General features: G+C 40.7%; 1 long non-coding RNA gene across 3 annotated transcripts in view; it reads right to left on the bottom strand.

Annotated features, from left to right (window-relative positions):
• The window catches only part of LOC134297920 (uncharacterized), a 28,188-nt gene extending 11,929 nt beyond the window's left edge, over positions 1-16,259 (bottom strand). Inside the window, exons 1-2 of one of the 3 annotated variants that reach the window (XR_010004894.1) lie at positions 4,861-16,259; positions 2,592-2,751 (exon numbers count right to left, since the gene is read on the bottom strand). This is a non-coding gene — a long non-coding RNA (uncharacterized LOC134297920). Of the gene's footprint in view, positions 1-2,591 lie in introns of all 3 variants that reach the window. The other 2 variants (XR_010004892.1, XR_010004893.1) reach the window with 2 other exon arrangements.
• Between the last annotated feature and the right edge of the window lie 477 nt (positions 16,260-16,736).

Raw genomic sequence — 16,736 nt, 5'->3', positions numbered from 1 at the left:
ACATACACACTTCTCACCTGGCTGCCTTTCCTCCCTGGAGACATTTTAGGCTATTAATGTTGAGAAAGGGCTGTGCCAGTATTAATTTTTTTCCCATCCTCAATGAACAGGATTGTCTGGTTGCATCTACGCCAGGGGCCTGAGGGCTCTTCCACACAGTCATATACTCCAGAATATCAAGGCTGATAATCCACAATATCTGCTTTGAACTGGATTATCTGAGTCCACACTGCCATATAATCCAGTTCAAAGCATATACTGTATATACTCCTGGTTGGTTTATATTTGGGTCAACTTATACTCAAGAATATACGGCAATACAGACTCATATAATATAATACACTATACTAATAATATATATAATATATTGTATATATATATCATAATTGATAATAATATTATAATGTAATGCAATATAACAATAATAACTATTATAATTATATATTATATATTACATGTAATCTATATATATAAAAGGGTAATGAAATTTCGGCCTAGGACAAAACAACAAAACTACACATCCCAGAAACACTAAACTTGGCAGCACAACTCCTCATCCATGCCTCTACGTTCATACAACAAAAAGCTCCAGCTACTCCAGAAAACGGCCAGGCTTTGAGACTGCAAGGCTATTCACTGCTATTCCACCTGGCCAACAAAGGATTCCCATAAGCCACAGCAACGCGTGGCAGGGCAAAGCTAGTATTACTAATAATATCACAGTATAGTATTGATAATATTATAATGTAATGCAATATAATAATAATAATACACTACTATAATTGTATATTATATATTACACGTAATATTACTAATATTATTGCAGTATAGTATTGATAATTTTATAATGTGATGCAATATAATAATACACTATTATAATTGTACGTTATATATTACATGTAATATTACTAATAATACTGTACTGCAGTATAGTATTGATAATATTATAATGTAATAAAATATAATAATGATAATACACTATTATAATTGTATATTATATATTACATGTAATATTACTAATAATATCGCAGTATAGTATTGATATTATAATGTGATGCAATATAATAATAATACACTATTATAATTGTATATTATATAGTACATGTAATATTACTAATAATTTTCCAGTATAGTATTAATATTGTAATGTAATGCAATATAATAATAATAACTATTATAATTGTATATTATATATTACATGTAATATTACTAATTATATTGCAGTATAGCGGTATAATACAATATAGTAATATATAATACTTATATTGTGCTATGCTAATAATATAATATATTGTATGTACATATAACTTGTAAGCCGCCCTGAGTCCCCTTCAGGGTGAGAGAGGGCGGGATATAAATGTCGCAAATAAATAAATATAATCCAGGTCAAAACAGATAATGTGGATTAATATGGCAATGTAGAAGGGACCTATGAGATGGCCTATGTGCCCTGAGCAGATAATGTGGATTATCTACTTTGATAACTTGGATTATATGTCAGTGTAGATTTATTTTACAAACTCTGCTAGGATGGTTCTACGCTGCCGTATCGTTCAGTTTGAATCTGCATTATCTGCTTAGTGCAGACCTATACAATGCAGACGAAAGCGGGAGGAGAGAGAAACCGGGGCATTTTAAATACAGTTTTAAAAATGGGAAGGCAGCAGAAAAATTGGATGTTTACCAATTCAATAGGCTTCAAAGGAATGCAAAACTATAGCCGCTTGACTGAAGAAGGGATGATCCCAGATTCTTTGCAAAGAATTTTAGATTTCGGGAGCCAGGCCTTGCTAGATCTCAGTGTTCCCAGATAGAAAGCGCTTTGCTAGGATTTAGATTTACATGACAAGCAAATAGGCTGGGAACAGCTTCCAGGAATAGCAAGAGGCATGCTTAGGCTTGTGTCTGGCGCGGAGTGAAACAATTCCTGGATCCATGCAAATGATACAACAGTCTTGTTCAGGCATGGGCAAACTTGGGCCCTCCGGGTGTTTTGGACTCCAACTCCCACCATTCCTAACAGCCTACCGGCTGTTAGGAATGGTGGGAGTTGAAGTCCAAAACACCCGGAGGGCCCAAGTTTGCCCATGTCTGATCCACCCTATTGAATTCATGCTGTTTGGCACCACTTTGCATGCCTTGGCTCAGAGCTATGGAATCCTAGGAGTTGTAGTTTTACAAGGTGTTGAGCCTTACCAAACTACAAATCCCAGGATTCCACAGCATTTACCTGGAAGTATAAAGCGGCTGAGATAGTGACATTTTTGCCTGCTGGTGGTTCAAAGTACAGAAACGTTGTTTTCGGCACAACATTATTAAAAAATTATTGAGGACAAAATTACCTTCAGGCTATGTGTACTGTATACGGCATAAACCGCCCACCCCAACTCTGACATTGTCTTTAAATGTGCTTTGAATATGTTTTTAATCAGTTCTGTGGGTTCTATTTTAAATGCTTTTAATGTAAACTACTTTGGGTATAAATAAATATCATATAGGATTCCTCCCCCCAGGCAGGAAGCAGCCAGGCTTTGAAGCTGCAAGGCTATTCGATGCTAATCAAGGTGGCCAATTGCAACATTCACACTTACCACAGATATATAAACCCAACTTGAATAGTTTCCAACAGACCTCACAACCTCTGAGGATGCTTGCCATAGATGTGGGCGAAACGTCAGGAGCAAATGCTTCGGAAACATGACCATACAGCTCGGAAAACTCGCAGCAACCCAGTGATTCTGGCCATGAAAGCTTTTGAAGACAAAAATATAATAAAGATGAACATAATCATCATCATCATCATCATCATCATCATCATATGTTTTCCACTGACCTCTTGCTTTTCTCCCAAAGAGCTCTGGGCAGGATGCAGATGGTCAGTGCTGACCTTTCCACGGTCCAAAATGAAGTGACCACCTCAGGCATCCCATTTGGGGTCAAGAAAAGAGAACACATGGCTAGTTATGTAATATTTACATTTTTAGCCTTTCTTTCTCTGGAAGGGAAGGTCAGTGTCATTGCAATTCTATGGCTGAAGAAATGCTTAAGAGATGTCACGCCAAGGACTTTAGGTTCTGTTTTAAATATTATGCACCTTGATGAGTGTATTTGTGTTTTTGCATCTGTGCCAGTTTGAAACTGCATTATATGGCCAGTGTCATCTCGTATGATGCAGTTTGATGCAATGCAATGGCATTACGTATATGAGGCTGCATCTACACTGCCATATAATGCAGTTTGGGCCGGACTGTGGCGCAGGCTGGTTAGTAGCCAGCTGCAATAAATCACTATGACCAAGAGATCATGAGTTTGAAGCCAGACCGTGTTGGAGTGAGCACCCAACCATTAAAAAATAGCCCTGCTCGTTGTTGACCTAAGCAACCTGAAAGATAGTTGCATCTATCAAGTAGGAAATTTAGGTACCGCTTATACAGGGAGGCTAATTTCATCTAATTTAATATCGGTCCTCCAGATTGCACCACTACTTTATGACCCTGTTCTCTGTGGTTTTTATTCTTATTTCTTTTCTCACCCCGAGTTTTAACTTAGTGTTCATGTGGCCCGCCCTTGTTTTATTGTTCTTCTGATTTTGCGTAATGTAGTGTATATTATCATTTATTGTATTGTTCAATGTGTTATTTGTTGTTCTATTTATATTCTGTTATATTGTATTGTTCTGGGCATGGCCCCATGTAAACCGCCCCGAGTCCCCGTTGGGGAGATGGTGGCGGGGTATAAATAAAGTTTATTATTATATTATTATTCATTTACGACACCATAAAAATTGTCCTGCAGCGTTTGGAATGAGGAAGTATCCATCAAGGACTCGGTGTCACTGTGGATGATGAAGCAGCAGCTCCCCCTGTGGCTGGAATCAAGCATACCCGCAGTAAGCTGGAGAAGGTTAATTGCCTCTGTGTCTTTGTCTCTGTCTCTATGTTCATATTGCACTGAATCTTTGCCATGTATATGTACATTGTGATCCGGCCTGAGTCCCCTTCAAGGTGAGAAGGGCGGAATATAAATACTGTAAATAAAATAATAATAATAATAATAAATATATGGTCAGTTTATGGTCATTTGAACCACATTATATAGGTCAACACTGACCATACAATGCAGTTTCGAACTGCATTATACGGTCAGTGTTGACCACAATTTAACAATTCATAGGTGCAAAGAGAAAATAGCTAACTTAGTCTGTCTATTAATAACACGATGTAACAAATGAATTTTATTACAAGATTGTATAGGATTTGGAATGACTTTTAAGCAAACACCAAAAAACAGTGGTTCTCAGCCTTCCTAATGCCGCGGCCCCTTAATATAGTTCCTCATGTTGTGGTGACCCCCAACCATAAAGTTATTTTTGTTGCTACTTCATAACTGTCATTTTACTACTGTTATGAATCATAATGTAAATATCTGATATGTAGGATGTATTTTCATTTACTGGACCACATTTGGCACAGATACCTGAAATGCCCAAATTTGAATACTGGTGGGGTTATGAGGGGGGTTGATTTTGTCACTTGGGAGTTGTAGTTGCTGGGATTTATACTTAACCTACAACCAAAGAGCATTCTGAACTCCACCAATGATGGAATTGAACCAATCTTGGCTCACAGAACTCTCATGACAAAGAGAAAATACTGGAAGGGTTTGGTGGGCATTGACCTTGAGTTTTGGAGCTGTAGTTCACCCATATCCAGAGAGCACGGTGGACTCCAAACAATCATGGATCTGGACCAAACTTGGCACAAATACTCAATATGCCCAAATTTGAATAATGGTCGCGTTTGGGGAAAATAGACCTTGACATTTGGAAGTTGTAGTTGCTGGGATTTATAGTTCACTTACAAGAGTGTCCCTGAGTGTGTCCCTGCTGGTTCTGCTGGACCTCTCAGCGGCCTTTGATACTGTCGATCACGGTATCCTTCTGGGGTGCCTTGCCGGGATGGGGCTCGGGGGTCCTGTTCTGCAGTGGTTCCGGTCCTTCCTGGAGGGTCGTTCCCAGACGGTGTTTGTGCTGGTACAGCTGTACCAGAAACTTCAACTTTATTTTCTTGCTGCAAATGTTTGCAATCATAGGACAGGCCACCTGTCAATCACCATTAAGTTTGGTTCCGCCCCTTGTTCAGGGCTCTGGGAGGGAAGGAGCCATTTTTAAGTTAGTCTCACTTATGAAGCTCAGCTATAGGACGTAGACCTGCTCATCCCATAAAAAGCTTCATATTTCAAGAACACCAGGGATAAAGACCATCCGAGGATACAGAACAACAGCACAGAAACATCTGCAAGCCTTGGCTGGTAGGTCCACTCGACAACCAGATGCACTTGGAGTCAGCAGTGGGTCCCAGACCAGCTAAGCCCAGTTAATAGATAGCCTGGGAGGGGTTATAAGAGGGTTTTCACAGTTATTCAAAGCCAATCGCCTGTCCTGTGGGGACAAGACTCCTTGAAGATTTATTCTTTGTTTGTCAATAAAGACTTTGTTATGTCTTTAAAGACTTCAAGGCCAGCTTTTTCAGGGAAATTCCTCAACAACCTTTCTTTAGGCACCCTGGGCGTAAAGCGTACGTCCTATATAATAGACAATCAGTCACAGGCCCAGCGCGTGACAGAACAGTGTCATTGGGGGACACCTGCTCAGCCCCACAACCATTGTCTTGTGGGGTCCCGTAGGGGTCTGTACTGTCCCCCATGTTGTTCAACATCTACATGAAACCACTGGGAGAGATCATCCGGAGTTTCGGGGTGCGGTGTCATCTGTACACAGATGATGTCCAGCTCTGCCACTCCTTCCCACCTGTCACTAAGGAGGCGGTCCAGGTCCTAAACCGGTGTCTGGCCGTTGTGTCGGACTGGATGAGGGCCAACAAATTGAAATTGAATCCAGACAAGACGGAGGTCCTCCTGGTCAGTTGTAAGGCTGAACGGGGAATAGGGTTACAGCCTGTGTTGGACGGGGTCGCACTCCCCCTGAAGACACAGGTTCGCAGTCTGGGGGTTCTCCTGGACTCATCGCTGAGCCTGGAGCCCCAGGTCTTGGCGGTGGCCAGGGGAGCATTTGCAGAACTAAGACTTGTGCGCCAGCTGCGCCCGTTCCTTGGGAGGTCTGACTTGGCCACGGTGGTCCACGCTCTGGTTACATCCTGTTTGGATTACTGAAACGCGCTCTACGTGGGGCTGCCTTTGAAGACGGCCCGGAAGCTCCAATTCGTACAACGGGCGGCAGCCAGACTAATAACTGGGGCGGCTTACAGGGAGCACACCACCCCCCTGCTAAGCCAGCTCCACTGGCTGCCGATATGCTACAGGGCCCAATTCAAAGTGCTGGTTTTGACCTACAAAGCCCTAAATGGTTTTGGTCCAACTTACCTGTCTGAACGCATCTCCTCCTATGAGCCCACAAGAACCTTAAGATTATCTGGGGAGACCCTGCTCTCGGTCCCACCAGCCTCACAAGAAAGAGGGACAGGGCCTTCTCGGTGGTGGCTCCTCGGCTGTGGAACTCCCTTCCCCAGTGACATCCGGCAGGCTCCTTCTCTTCCAGGGTTCAGAAAAAAAAACCAAAGACATGGCTATGTGCTCAAGCGTTTAATGAATGAACTCAGTTAGCATTGACATGGATTGGATGAAGGCTCTTGCACAAGGTCTGATGGATGACTGGCAAATATATTCGGCGTTGCACTGTGTTAAATCTTTTATATATTGTATTTTACTGTGTTATTTAACTATTTTAACTGTTTTATTATTTTATTGTATTATGATATACTGGTAGTGATCCTGCCAGTTGTGTAAGCCGCCCTGAGTCCCCTCGGGGAGAAGGGCGGGGTAGAAATATCAGAAATAAATAATAAATAACATCAAGAAGGCCCTTGAACCCCACCAATGATAGAATTGGACCAAACTTCCCACACAGAACTCTCATGAACCAACAGAAAATACTGGACGGATTTGGGTTCCTAAGACCATCAGAAATGGTTTTCTGATGGTCTTTGGTGACCCCTCTGAAACCCCCTCTCGACCCTCCCAGGGGTCCCGACCCCCAGGTTGAGAAAGGATAGCAAAATCATGGGTTACTTTTTCAGTATACTGTATATACTCGAGTATAAGCCTAGTTTTTCAGCCCTTTTTTTAAGACTGAAAAAGCCCCCCTCGGCTTATACTTGGCTGAGGGTCCTGGTTGGCTTATATTTGGGTCAGCTTATACTCGAGAATATATGGTACATTTATTATTTTTCTCTATTATTATTGGTATTATTACATTTATTATTTTTCCTCTATTATTGTTGCTACTATTACATTGATTTTACTCTATTTTTATTATTATTATTAATACATTTATTATTTCACTCTGATCTTATTATTATTCTTATTGCATTTATTATTTTACTCTATTTAATATTACTTGTATTATTTTCCTGTATTTATTATTATTATTACAGGTATTATTTTACTCTTGGATGTTTCGGCAGGCCTTTGGAGATACAGTCATTAATTAATCGGCCCCAGAGGGTTTTTAATAATCTATCCTGTATTTATTACGATTTTACCATTTTTTAAATGCAATTTTTTATCCTATATTTTTGTTTTAATTGATATATTGTATTATTGTTTTATCTTTTTATAGTGTGATTTGTATTATGTTGCCTATATTTTATCCTATGTTGTTTGGGCCTCTGCCCCATGTAAGCTGCCCTGAGTCCCCGCGGGGAGATGGTGACAGGGTAGAAATAAAGTTGTATTATTATTACTATTATTATTATTATTATTATTATTATTATTATTATTATTATTATACATCACATTTACTATACATTGAAGAAGATGAGAATAATGATTTGATCAGAGTTGGACAGTCTTATCTTAAATTTGAGCTTTATGTAAATATTCAAAAACTTTTAACCTACCGATGCCTCAATTAATGTAATTTTATTGGGATCTGTTTTTATTTCTGAAATTTACCACCCTCGGCTTATACTGGAGTCAATGTTTTCCCAGTTTTTTTTGTGGTAAAATTAGGTGCCTTGGCTTATATTCGGGTCAGCTTATACTCAAGTATATACGGTATATTTCTGAACCATACATTTTGGAATCCATGAACAGATGGAGAATCCGTGGATACGGAGGGCCAACTCTAGTGTGAAAAGACCCTACTTCTCTAGCAGCTCCCTTCCTTCAGACTGAGGTGCATCATCTCAACTGTCGGTGGTGTGACTCACAATGCCGTGTGTGGGAGGACATGTTCAAATAATTCCCTGTGCATAAGATTGACAGCGGAGAGAGCGAGACCACTGAGTGCTGGTCTGTCCCACCCCGTGAGTCAGCCTTGAGTGGGAGTCAAGCTCTCTCGGTTGCCAGCCTTCGCTGTGGATCTCTCCCAGTGTTTGCGTGTGGCCTCACCCTGGCATTTCACAGAGGCTTGCTCCTTGTTGCACAAAGAGCTTCTGTTAGTACTTCGGGAACGTTCTCTCGTGAAACTCTACCTACAGCAGGAAACGTTTTGAAGCAGACGAGGGTGTGGCCGGCAGCGCTTGGTTTCGTGCCCAAAGGGGTCTTCCTTATTTCTTGCTCACTTAGATGCTAAGATTCTTGCCAAGGAAAGAATCATAGAGTTGGAAGAGATTCCCAAAAGCCATCCAGTCCACCTCCTTCTGCCAAACAGGGAGACACAATCCAAGCCCTCCCAACAGATGGCCAACCAGGCTCTGTTTCGAACCTCCAGAGAACTCCTGCTTAAAGGGACAAACTGGCATACAAGCCATTGTAGTGAGATGATAGTTCACTCTTTCATTGCCAATAATAATAATAATAATAATAATAATAATAATAATAATAATAATTAATATTACAAGAACGGGCTTTGATTGAAGTCAAAAATCAGAAACTCTTCAAAGCACAGCAGACAAAAAATCAGTACAAGAAAGCCACACTACAAACTAGAACTAACAGCTGGCATAACAAAACATTGCATGGAAAGTTCCTTGACAAAATTGAAGGACAAGCTGACAAGGAGAAGACCTGGCTCTGGCTCACAAATGGGACCCTGAAGAAGGAGACAGAAGGCCTGATCCTTGCAGCCCAGGAGCAAGCCATCAGAACAAAGGCACTTGGGAAGTGTTCGACTTGTGATTTTGTGATATGAAATCCAGCATGTCTATCTTGTTTGCTGTGCCATACAATAAAATAATGATAATAATAATAATAATAATAATAAAATTCCTATAAATATCCTGGCATATTACAGCTGGACAACATCAAGCATGAACATGTGAAAACTGTGGTCAGCAAAGAATACACACAAAGGGTCAGAAAAATTCTCAAAAGCAAGCTCAATGGAGGCAACACCATCAAGGCCATAAACACCTGGGCCATACCTGTCATAAGATATACTGCTGGCATTATAAATTGGATACAGGCGGAACTGGACAATTTGGACAGAAAAACAAGAAAACCAATGACCATTCATCATTCACTGCACCCTCGCAGTGATGTTGACCGGCTATATCTGCCTAGAAGATCTGGTGGCAGAGGACTCTTACAATTAAAACAAGCAGTCAAAGAAGAAAAACATGTCCTGGCAGAGTATGTAAAGCAAAGTGAAGAACCTGCTTTGATTGAAATCAAAAATCAGGAACTCCTCAAAGCACAGCAGACAAAAAACCAGTATAAGAAAACTGCACTACAAACTAGAGCTGACAGCTGGCACAACAAAACATTGCATGGAAGGTTCCTTGAAAAAATTGAAGGAAAAGCTGACAAGGAGAAGACCTGGCTCTGGCTCACAAATGGGACCCTGAAGAAGGAGACAGAAGGCCTGATCCTTGCAGCCCAGGAGCAAGACATCAGGACAAAGGCCATTAAGGCCAAGATCGAAAAATCAGCTGATGACCCAAAATGCAGACTGTGCAAAGAAACCGACGAAACCATGGATCACATCCTCAGCTGCTGTAAGAAAATCGCACAGACAGACTACAAACAGAGGCACAACTACGTGGCCCAAATGATTCATTGGAATTTATGCCTCAAGTACCACCTCCCAGCAGCAAAGAACTGGTGGGATCACAAACTTGCAAAAGTATTGGAAAATGAACACGCAAAGATACTGTGGGACTTCCAAATCCAGACAGACAAAGTTCTGGAACACAACACACCAGACATCATAGAGAAAAATAATAAATGTACCATATATTCTCGAGTATAAGATGACCCAAATATAAGCTAACCAGGACCCTCACCCGAGTATAAGCCGAGGGGGCCTTTTTCAGTCTTAAAAAGAGGGCTGAAAAACTAGGCTTATACTCAAGTATAGTAGAGTCTCGCTTATCCAAGCTAAACGGGCCGGCAGAACCTTGGATAAGCGAATATCTTGGATAATAAGGAGGGATTAAGGAAAAGCCTATTAAACATCAAATTAGGTTATGATTTTACAAATTAAGCACCAAAACATCATGTTATACAACAAATTTGACAGAAAAAATAGTTCAATACGCAGTAATGTTATGTTGTAATTACTGTATTTAGCACCAAAATATCACGAAAACATTGACTATAAAAATGGCTTGGATTATCCAGAGGCTTGGATAAGCGAGGCTTGGATAAGTGAGACTCTACTGTATATACAGTATAAGCTTTGAACTGGATTATATGGCAGTGTGGACTCAGATAACCCAGTTCAAAGCAGATATTGTGGGATTTTCTGCCTTGATAGTCTGGATTATATGGCTGTCTAGAAGGGCTCTCAGATAATCCAGTTCAAAGCAGATAATCCACATGATAATCTGGATTATATGGCAATGTAGAAGAACCCGATTCCAAGGAACTGTGAATTAAAATGAAAATACCGCAACATTTTTATCTAGGCCAGAAGTTTACAAAAATGTTCATGTTGGTGGCACACTTTTTACCATTTTGCAACACAACAATTTTATTGGCAGGTAATAACCAAATGTATGAGGACACAGGAGCCCCTGGTGGCGCAGTGGGTTAAACCGCTGAGCTGCTGAACTTGCTGACCACTGTTAGCCCGTTTCTGCCAGCCTAGCAGTTTGAAAACATGCAAATGTGAGTAGATCAATAGGTACCGCTCTGATGGGAAGGTAATGGCGCTCCATGCAGTCATGCCGGTCACATGACCTTGGAGGTGTCTATGTTGAAAATCGCAACCTCCCAAGCCTTCTATTATTTATTTGTTAATGTATATATTTGCTAAACCATATTCTATGTGTATGTTGATTTGCCAGTTTGACTGTACCTCTGATGTGGGAGGTTATAGAGATGTAATTGTACTGAGCATGGTCAGACACAGAACTCCATTTTGTAGTCAGTCTGCTTTACACCTCAATGGAGGTAGATGCACATTGCTGTTAGGACTTCAGTAGAGAAGTATGACGTATGGACTCCAGTGAGTACAACTACAGTAGAGTCTCACTTATCCAACATAAACGGGCCGGCAGAGCATTGGATAAGCAAATATGTTGGATAATAAGGAGAGATTAAGGAAAAGTCTATTACACATCAAATTAGGTTATGATTTTACAAATTAAGCACCAAAACATCATGTTTTGACAGAAAAAGTAGTTCAATACGCAGTAATGCTATGTAGTAATTACTGTATTTACGAGTTTAGCACCAAAATATCATGATGTATTGAAAAAAATGCCTTGGATAATCCAGAACGTTGGATAAGCGAGACTCTACTGTATATCTAAAGACTATGGACTATTGATTAAGAATACCCTGTGTACTCAACACACAGAGAACTATATCCTATCTATAACTGAATTTAAATAAGAAATGTGCCTGTATAGTGAATTAATACAAGATGTTTGTGAGTAAACAAGATATGCTCTTTTTCAAAGAAGACTTTGTTTTGTTGTTATCTCTGAATGCATATTTTAACCAAAGAGGTTTCAAGGGAGTGTATATCTTTTGGGCAATTACTACAGCAACAGCAATTTCAACTTCAAAGAAACAACCATCCTCTGCCACTGATGTTGTGAGATTGTGGCATGTTTGTGCAAAGCCACACTCTGAGTCAGTAGTGTAACTCTTTCCTCCCGCTGTGCCACTTCGCCACATCATCATCATCATCATCATCATCATCATCATCAACATTATTCTACAGGCACTTTGTAATGGCAAAATAAATAAGTGTCATAAATCTGGGCCACAGAAAGTAAATCTTGGGACTATGGCTCAATCAGGCTTTAAATAGTCCCTGATCACTTCATTGCAAAGAGGTGGCAAACCAGCAACAGACATTGCACTACCTTTGGTGACAGTCCTGTTACTATACTATACTATACTATACTATACTATACTATACTATATGCAATAAAATCCATACATATTTGTCACAAACGGTGAGGGTAATTTCCTGCACAAAATCAGTAGGTCTGCAAATGATACTACATGGTATCCTTTGAAGCCACGACTTACACAGCAGGTTACAGCTACAGAAGATCTTGCCCACTGGAAGGTTGGCAGTTCAAGCCGTCGGTCAGGGTGAGCTCTCGCCATCAGCCTCAGCTTCTGCTTATCTAGCAGATTGAAAACAACAATGTGAGCAGGTAAATAGGTACCGCTTTAGCGGTGAGGTAAAACGTGTCCTGAAAAATATCCGGGCAAATTCAATCAGGAAGGCCTCCATGGATGACAGGCTCCTCGGCGTGGAAACAACAGCACCTTCCCATGGCCAAGTCAAGCACAGCCTCCAGATGCCGGAGATGAAAAAAAGAGGGAAGCTTTGCCTCTGTTTATGTACTGTCTGCCTTTGTCAATTGTATAACAGCATCGAATATTTGCCATATATTTACCCGTAATCCACTCTGAGTCCACTTGGGCAGATACAGCAGAATATAAATAAAGATTATCATATTCATCATCATCATCATCATCATCATCATCATCATGCTTAGTTAGATTCACCTAATCTGTTTTCGGGAGCCTGATCAACACTATCTTGACCAGGGGTCCTCAAACTTTTAAAGTGGAGGGCCGGTTCATGGTCCCTCAGATTGTTGAGGGGCCGAATTATCATTTGGAAAAAAAATGGAAAAAATTCCTATGCACACTGCACATGTCTTATTTGTAGTGCAAAAAACACACAACAGCAACTATTTATTCGACAACACATTGAACTATTTATTTATTTATTTGCTACATTTATACTCCACCCTTTCTCACCCCGAAGGAGACTCAGAACGGCTTACAAGTTGTATGTACATACAATATGCTATATTATTAGCATAGCACAATATTAGCATTATATATTACTATATTGTACTATACCACTATACTATATTATTATTAGTAATATTACATTTAATATATAATATATAATTAATATTATTATATTATACAATATTATTACATTGCATTATTATTATTATTAGCTGCACTGAGTCCCCTGTACTGTAATAAATAAATAAATATTATATTGTATTACATTATAATATTATCAATATTATATGTATACACAATATATTATATTATTACCATAGCACAATATTAGTAAATGAATGAACAATACAATATTTAAAAATAATTTAAAGTGTGGGCCTGCTTCTGCCCAATGAGATAGTCAAGTTAAGTACGATTGTTGTTGTGTGCCTTCAAGTTATTTCAGACTTTGGGCAAGCCTAAGTCTAAAACTGAGGGCGGGGGCCATGTAAATGACTTTGGAGGGCCACATCCGGGCCCCGGGCCTTAGTTTGGGGACCCCTGATCTTGACAATAGCTGGCATCTCCCATGACTTGTATTTGTGGCTGAGCTCTGCGTTATGGTAAAAATGCTGTCACAGCAATATTGTGTGTCCAGGGCTAACAATGAGAAGCTATGGCTATATCCAGTGCCAGACCCTGAGAACATCCTCATCAATAACAAACAAGCTCTGGACACATTCAGTGCTGGACCCATAGATAAGGAAGCATTAGATATTACTCCTGCACACTTTGTCATTATTGGTATAACTCTTGAGTATCCATAAAACAGTGGTGCTTGAAACATGCTATGTTAAAGAATGCTGCGAGTAGGTTGGACTGAAAGCAGTGCTAAGACTTGGTAGACCCTTTCGCCAAAGATATTGTCGTCTGTTAGCCTTCTTACTCAGTTTCATCTCATCTCCGTGATTTACTTGGCAGACGCAACAAGTCTCGATTTTCAGTCTTATCCAACAGTGTAAACCTGCATTAATGTAGTTACATGGTGGTTGTGCCTACTTCCACTGAACACCAGCATTGCACATCCAGTTGTGTATTCATCTGTCAGTGCGTTTTCTGATGTCTCCTTGTGCCAAAGGGATTGCACAATGATTGGCTTCAGAGTTGCTGAAAAACTTACAATTTAAGATGTAGGACAACTGTCTCCTTCTCTGGATGTTTTTAAGCAGAGGCTAGATGACCATCTGTCGGGAGGGATTTGATTGTGTCTTCTTGCCTAGAAGAAGGGGAGTCAGACAGGATGGCCACTTGGGCTCTCCTCCAACTCAAGGATTCTATGACTATACTGTATACACTTTCCAAGTGTGCAGAAACACTTGTGAAATAGTTACACTTATGTAAGTCTAGTGCCACAACCTTGAACTGCAAGAATGGCCAGAAAAGTACAATTCATGCACGTAAATGTGTGGGAAACACCAACAGGATGCAGGCTGCGGTGCGTAGATGCAATGCATGTTGCTGCTGCTGTTGCCATGAATACTTTGCATCCCACCTTTTTATGGAGGCGTTTGTGTACTTCTTTGCCTAGGTACTTTTGGGACACGTAACTTGCAATGCACCTGCACAGCACAGGATGGCAGCAAATACTGTGCAATTAATGCAATTGGACACTGCTTTAACCGAATGCTAGTATCTTCATACATGTTTCCATATACAAAACAGCCTTTTGGTTCCGTTCAAAAATTCAGCAATAACTCCACTACCGTGAACATTGTTTTTAATCATTTATATTGCTCCACTGACCCATTTCCCTTCCAAAAACAACAGATTTAGAGCAAAGACCTTCATCCAAGACTCTTCTAACATTGAGATCTTCTTGCCATGGCTCAGTGCTATGGGATCATGTAAGTTGTACTTTTGAAAGGGCCTTCCAAACCTCTCTGCCAAAGAGGGCTGGGGCATCATCAGACTATAAATCCCAGGATTGCATAACAATTAAAAGCGCAGTTCAGTTGCAATCAAACTGCATTCGTTCTGCAGCTCTTGCTAGCCGATTGCACAAGGTGGAAGGGTCTTTCCGAATCTGCTGCGGAATCAATGCAATATGAGCCCATTATCTGTAGACTTCTTGCAGGAATATATGAAACCGCAGGCGAGAGCAAACTCTATTGAAATGAAGGACTTCTGGTGCAAGAATAACATTGGAGAACCTATTTTGTCCTCAGGGGAGTGTGCTTGTTCCATCAGTTTTAACATTTACACAAATGACCAGCCACTGCCAGAAGAGAGTTTCATATATGCTGACGATCATGCCATCACCACTCAAGCAGGGAGCTTTGAAATGGTTGATCGGAAGCTCTCAGAAGCTTTAGGTGCTCTTACTGCCTATTGTAAGGAAAACCAGCTGATTCCCAATCCATAAAAAACACAGGCGTGTGCTTTCCATCTTAAAGACAGACAAGCATCCTGAGCTCTGAGGATGACCTGGGGAGGAACCCCACTGGAGCATTGCAGCATTCTGGGAGATAAGAGTCCAATACATTTGGAAGGCCTGGGTTAAAGTTAGCACAGGATATTGCAGGATTGAAAGTCCCAGCATCATGAGCTAAAGGATAATGGGAGCTGCAGTTGGGATTTGCACATAGATGGCTACAGAGATCTTTCCCATCGGTTGGCTTCCTTTCTGCTGCTCTGGAGATTTGGACACAATGGAGCAATGGATTCAAACTCCAGGAAAAGAGATCCCACCTGAACATTAGGAAGAACTTCCCGACAGTAAGAGCTCTTAAACTGAGAAATACAGGAATGGCAGAACTAATTGTTATAATTTATTATAGATGCTTTATTCATGGGGTTATTTGTTCATTTTGTATTGTTTTATGGCACTGAATGTTTGCCATCCTTTGTTGGAAACTGCCCTGAGTCTTCTCAGAGAAATAGGGCAGGTTATGAATAAAGTTGTTGATCTTGTTGTTGTTGTTATTATTATTATCCCATCAGAATTGACAAAAAATTCACAAAAACAGTAATAGGTGCTGGAAATGCAAGAAAAGGCACATCTTCTCTAGAAATTGTGAAACAAGAGTCTGTATGGCCATCTGTTGGGAGGGCTTGGATTGTGTTTTCCTGAAGGGGGTCAGACTGGATGTCCCTGTGGGGGTCTCTTCCAATTCTGGGATTCTATGAGCCTTTGAGCATTTGAAACAGGCTCGTTGGCTGTCAGGAGGGATTTAGTTCTGCCTTCCTGGCTGCCCGAACGAGAGTGGACTAGATGGCCTTAGGGGGTCCCTTCCAACTATCATTCGATGAGATCGGAACAAGGCACTGAAGCTTGAGAGGGCAGAGAAGTTGCTGTTGCTGCAGCTCATAATCTCATTGGGGGAAAATGGGGGTCCAGTTTAAGTGGCTTTTTGGATGGATGCAGGGAGACTGCCTCGCATGAAAGGACGCAAACAATGAGCCCATTACTTCTGCCCAGCCGGACGCACACAATTGGCCCCGCAGTGGAGTCGCCATGCCTTAAACTGGTTCGGCCAGCTGAGCCGGACGAGCGGATGGCTTTCAAA

The sequence above is a fragment of the Anolis carolinensis genome, chromosome 3 (assembly GCF_035594765.1).
Source record: "Anolis carolinensis isolate JA03-04 chromosome 3, rAnoCar3.1.pri, whole genome shotgun sequence".
Lineage (NCBI taxonomy): Eukaryota > Metazoa > Chordata > Lepidosauria > Squamata > Dactyloidae > Anolis > Anolis carolinensis.
Note: the sequence above shows the minus strand (reverse complement) of the source record. Positions and strands in the feature narration are given on the sequence as shown.